General features: G+C 40.5%; 1 long non-coding RNA gene across 1 annotated transcript in view; it reads right to left on the bottom strand.

The window, feature by feature from the left end:
* Nucleotides 1-5,246, bottom strand: part of LOC130582105 (uncharacterized) — a 92,404-nt gene extending 87,158 nt beyond the window's left edge. Inside the window, exon 1 of the long non-coding RNA XR_008966292.1 lies at nt 5,094-5,246. This is a non-coding gene — a long non-coding RNA (uncharacterized LOC130582105). The remainder of the gene's footprint in view (nt 1-5,093) is intronic.
* Between the last annotated feature and the right edge of the window lie 751 nt (nt 5,247-5,997).

Below are 5,997 nucleotides of genomic sequence, written 5' to 3' on the forward strand. Positions count from 1 at the left end.
CTAAATGTCCTGCTGCACACACTTTGTCAGAAATGGTGGCCTCAGCCTTTTCTTCTGACACCAAGGGAAATATTTCTGACWTCACTGACTGGATTAGGCACCATTTTCTTTATGAGCACTCAACTCTTGAGTTCACCTACATCACCTCTTAACATCAGTCACTTGGGATGGTGGGGAATTGGTAAGGAAAGAGCCAGGACTATAAACAATAAGATAATTTGGATCTTGTCTGATCTTCTGAGCTGGAACTTAAATGGTGAGACTTCTGGAAAATATATGAAACATTGGAATATATTGATTTGGACTCTTCATTGGTAGGTTTTACCACTTTCTATCTTCAGGAAATGCTGAGATCATCTCAGAATGTCAAAGCGTCAGTAGAAAACCTTGGTTGACTAAAAACACCTCAAAAATTTTCAACCTTACACAGGTTCATGCCATCTGTCACTTGGTTAGCACTGACCATTTTAGCCCTGGATGCACTGGGGATATTTGGCTCTCTCAGAGAAGACAGGGAGGAGAGACAATTCTAGAAACAGACTTTGCCTGTCACTTTTGTGAAGTACTTCTTGTTTCACCTGTCTCTCTCAAAAATCTTCCTTTTCTGACATTAAAGATCAAGAAATAAAAATGCAAAGTTTTTGGAGAAGGAACTTCTAAATAAAAATTCTACATCCGTGATTGGACTGGGTGATCTCAAAGGTCTATTTCAACCTTGATCTATGATGCTATGATCAGAAGATAACACGAGCCTCTTGAAGATGAAGGGTTTCTGTCAATCAACCAAATCAAATATATCTGCAACATCTGCTATCAKGCAGCAGAATCACAGACTAAACACAAACAACTCTGATTTCTCACTGCTSAAGCCCTAAAAGCACATTTTTGAAAACCAATCTATCTTGTCCTGGAACTCATAATTGTGCATACCTGCTGTGAAAGCTGAATAAGCAGAGCTTTTAGGAAACAGAATCCAGGAGCACAGCTCTSCACTGATGGAAAACTGAAATGATGAAGCATTACCCCCGCAGAAATAAATACCACAGCCAGGAAACCTGAATGAAGGCTGAAACAAAACCTGACAGAGAGGTTATTTCAGAAATTACAGAAAGGACAGGAGTCAGTAATGACATGAGGAGTGTAGAGGGCTGAGGGGATTTTTTTCTCTGAACCTTGCTTGTTTTCTATAATACTATTTTCCTTTAATGTACAGCAGAGCTTTCATATYGACAATTACTGATATTTCTGGATGAACCTTGGTGTCTGGCACTCCTCCAGGATTCTGTGACCTTTCCTATTAGCATACYACATTAAAGATAGGCACAGTCCTCACTATACTGTCCACTGAGCTGTAAGAAGCTCTCATTAGCGTAGAACGAAAAGTTGAGTTCCCTGTGTCAGGGACTTGATTAAAATAATAAGTAGAGACAATCTCTAAGCACAGTTAATCATAAAGCAAGCCCTTTTCTGCTTCAGCTTGTATATTTTATGGAAAGGGTGGATGCCTCACAATATAAGTAGGCTTATCTTCCTTTTAGGGTAAGTAAAAAACAGAAATACAGAAGTATCAGAAAGCATGACATTTTTATCTGACTTTTCAAGAAACAAAGGACATGAAAGCTGTGCTATGACACTTTACTCAGCCCCTACGGGCAGACCACACCCAGTTACCTCTTGTTCAGGTGAACAATTTCCTTGAAAAATCTATTAGAAGGGTTGAGAAGCTTGAATCCGCATGGATTCAAAGTGGCATTTTTTTTTTTGTTTTGTTCCCTTAATCCTTTCAGGAGAACAGGAAACATCAGGTTCCATAGAAAAGCAAGTTGCACCACCCTGAAAAGGATTAAATCAGCCCCTGCTTGATTAAGAGCAGAGAATACAGGATCTGGCACAGCAGAGCAACCCCTCTTTCTTCTTTTCCTGGTAAAACTAAAGGATTGTGTGTGCACACACACATTTAAGACCACAAGAAAACACGAGGAGTTGAATGAAAAAGACTTTCTAACATTAATGTTGTCCTGTGCTAGAAAGGAAATTGGCGTAACTTTTAGATCCTTAATACTGGTTTTTCTTTCTCCTCAGAATAAGGAAAACAAATTTCCATTGCTTCTTGAAAGGAATGCATCATCTGTCTGCATTCAATCTGTTAGAAATGTTTTCTTCAGCAACAGAATATTTGCATAACACTGTTCTCCTTGTCAGGTTCACAATAGCGGTGGGACTTATTAGAGTGGCTTTGTGTTGAATATTCAACACTAACTCACCAGTCAGAAAAGCAGCCTCACAGGAGTCAAAATGTGCATGAGCTCAGACAGATGATTTAAAATATATCCCTATCCAGATTTTGAAAACAAAATGCACTTTGTGCAGAAGAGTAAAGGCTGGTGTGCAGGCGAATTGTCAGCAAGCCTGCTCCCATGTATTATTTGTGTACACTGAATTTTTCTGGTTTGAAATAGAGGCTGCTGAGGGCTTGAGAAGGTTTATGCTTTTCTTGACAGTGTTATAAATCCTTCCTTCCTGACCAAGCCACTTTGAATGGCTCCAGGTCTCACCTGTGACTGCTGAAACCTTTTAGAGTTTTCTTCCCTCTATGGAGAAATAAGGTACTTCACATTAACATTAAAGGAAAATCTTTACAGAGACAACAATGAGAGAAAAGGGCTCTGGGTGCTTCTGCTGGTGCTGTGCTTTGTCAGACACCACTGGAAGGAACAGTTTAGCTGAATCCAAACATGGCAGGATAAAGAAAATGCAACAYAACACTATCTTTCTATAAAAAATGGTCATAACTGTGATTTAGAGGAGCATGGGTTTTATATATTGGGAGCAAAAGGAGCCTTTGACATGGTGAAGGTGGAAAAGGCCTATGAAGATTAAACTTACTCCAGTGAAATCAGATTAGATGTCTTTCCTCCATTATTGGCAAGGCCTACAGCAATCCTCAAGAAAGGAGGCCTAGTAAGAAAAATGAGCTGAGAAGCAGGAGACTTCCCCAAAAAGACTGGACAGAACTCAGAAGCCAAGAACTGAGAGAGAACCTGAGGAGAGTTATGGAAACAACAACATCCTGCTAAGAGCTGGGTGCTGGACAGGGGTAGGAGGAACAGGGACCAGGGAAAGGATGAGAGATTTACACTGTTCTCTGGGGAAGGAAATAATTCCAGCTATCTGGGGATCTGAATAAGAGTTTAATGACTTCAAAGACCTGTTCAAAGCATAAATTCTACCAACAAGGGGAGGCAATGGGACTAACTCCTCCTGCCACAGCTGGAGTCAACTCCCCTTGGCCCAAGGGCTGTCTCTTCACAGCTCTTTCTGAAAGCCCCTGACTGGAACAGGATCAAGCACACATCTGTGCCCAAATTACACATTTTATCAGCCACAAAATCTATCCAGATGGCAGACAGTCATCTACTACCAGTAATCCATCTCTCCTCCTACTTTTCTACCGCAGCAAATTGATGTCAAGTCATCCCAGCACTCTTTTAAAAGAGAACAAGGATATACAGATGTTGTTTGTTGTTGTTGTTTTTAATAACAGGCAACCCAGGGGAAAATATTAAAAATTAAAGCCCATAGTGCTGCTACAGAACAGAGTCATTTGGTTTAAAATCACATTATTTGCAAGTAGTTTCATTTCTGACAAATGGCAAATGCAGCAGCTACAGCTGCTTGCCAGGCCAGCTYACTGTTTTTTACCTGCTGAGAGAGCTGAAGTTTTGGCAAACTTTGTTCTTTCCTACTCACAACTCCTTCCAGCCTGGTACTGGAACACAGTTTGTAAACATCACTCTTTCTTTCCCTCCCTTGGCATAGAGATTTTTTTCTACTCTTGGAGAATAGCTTTTCTTGGTATTTCTCTGAGTAATTTCTRGCTCCTGTAACACTCTCACCTCTTCCCTTTAAAATAAAGTTTTAATAATCAAGAAAGTGTTCTGGGAACAGCAGTTTTTGCAAGACAAATTAATATTGGAGGTGGTAAAGCAGGTCCTTGCAGAAGTTCAAGATTCATATCAACAAGACACAAACAAGAAGCCATGCTGGACAGTTTTCACAGTTGGAATCATCGTGGTATCCACTTTCCTGATCTCGTGCTCTGGCACAGCAGCAGCTCTGAGCTTTTAGATGTTCAATCAACTGTTCCTGATTCTTGAAATTATATTGATCTCCAGGAACAAGGTCATAGGCTCAAGTAGATGAAAAAAAATGCACTTTCCCACATTTTTTCCCCTGTGAAGTCAGAATATAAAATGCTTTTCTTCTCCTTGCTAGTTTATGAGGTTCACTTAATAGTTCATGCACAAGGATCCACAATATCCACATTTTTAAGTGTTAAATGCCTGCACTAAACACTGTCCTCCAGGTTCTTCTGATATTGAAAGATTGAGAATATCACTGTCCATTCTTGCCTCTGCATGAATCCCTGAGCCACCAACAGGAAAAAGACTGCAGGGAGCAAAGGGCTCTGCAGAGCTGCTGCAGTGTGTGTGACACACCTTCACAGAAACACCAAAAGGGCAGAGGAGCAACATCTCTGAACAGCTCAAAGATCTGAATTTGAGGGTTTCACCCATAAACCCTTTGAGTTTTACTCCTTGGCTGGAATTCTCTCATAAGTAAATTGCAAATCATGCTAGATGGCCTTGCATCTACCAGCCTGACCTGAGACTGGATTCTCTAAAACAGCATTTTCTGCTCCTGAGTACAGCAGAATATAATAYAGAATGCAAGCAATAAACACACAGKCTTTCTCTAACAGCCACAAAACCAATAAAAAAATATGACTGTGTGGTCAGCCAACTCAATTCTCAGCAGCAATAAGCATGATTTAAATAAATACAGAAGAGGAATCCGAAAAAAAAATATGGCAGCAGATACCTTTTCCCCCCTAGAAGTTTTGTAAAACTAAAGATCATTGCATTTCTTACTGGAGTTTATTGAAAATAATAAATCCTACCTCTTTTGTGGTTDACATAATGAACCTGATGCTCCCACACTGAAAACTTTTTCTCTGTATAACAGCAATAAATAATTTAGATGTCTCACCAGAAAAAAAAAAAAAAAAAAGAAACCAGTTTGTTGACATTTACCTGCCTAGTAGAACATTTTCATTTCAGTCTGGAGGAAATAGGAGATGGGAAACCTCACAAGAAGTTGGGATTTTACTTCTGCTGGCTTTGTCTGTGGCAATATTTCAGGTTGCAGCTGCCACAACTGCTAAAGGAAAAGGTGCTTAGCAAWCCAATGCTCAGTGTAAGCAATCTCCAAACTCCAGAGGGAGATGGGAGCAGTGTTGGAAATATCAGAGCCTGAAACACAATCCCAGAAGGTCTCGTTATACCTGCCAGACAGCCCAGAAAGGAGAGGGGAGTGCCGTGGTTGACTCACAGAGACAGAGCTGTGGTGAATTCACACTTTCCAGATCACAAACCTGTGAGCAGTGCCAAATCCTCACCCAGATGTGTCCTGCACTTGGGAAACAGGAGCTCCCTGTCCCCACACCCTGCCCTAAAGGGTTTGRAATSAGGCRCTGCTGCTCTGCTCCCACAGCACCCGAGCAAAGGGGACACATCTGGGAACCCCCCCATCCCCCTGCTTTGGTTCTCACATGAGATTTCCCTTCAAACTTCCACTCCACTGTCTTTGTTTAAATCCTGGAAGATTTTTAGACATTTTTACTTATTAATTTTTTTTTTTTTTTTAATTTAATAGCATATATCAATTGTCAATGTTTTCTAGTCAGGAACCTTGAAGTTCAAGTCCAATAGTTTTTAATTAYGTGTAGCCTCTCTTGATGCATTTATGAATTTCTTAATATTAGAAGAGGATCCAATAAATACACATTTCTAGGGAATATTCAGATTTTCACCCTTCTCCAGAAATAGGAATTTTGGGGTCTGCTTGTTTCAGCTGGTATGGAGTTAAATTCTTCTCAGCAGCTGGTACAGTGCTGTGTTTTGGACACACAGTGAGAGTGGTGTTGCTAACCCATGT

This window comes from Malurus melanocephalus, unplaced genomic scaffold (assembly GCF_030028575.1).
Source record: "Malurus melanocephalus ecotype Western Australia unplaced genomic scaffold, MMel_1.1 scaffold_463, whole genome shotgun sequence".
NCBI classification, from domain to species: Eukaryota; Metazoa; Chordata; class Aves; order Passeriformes; family Maluridae; genus Malurus; species Malurus melanocephalus.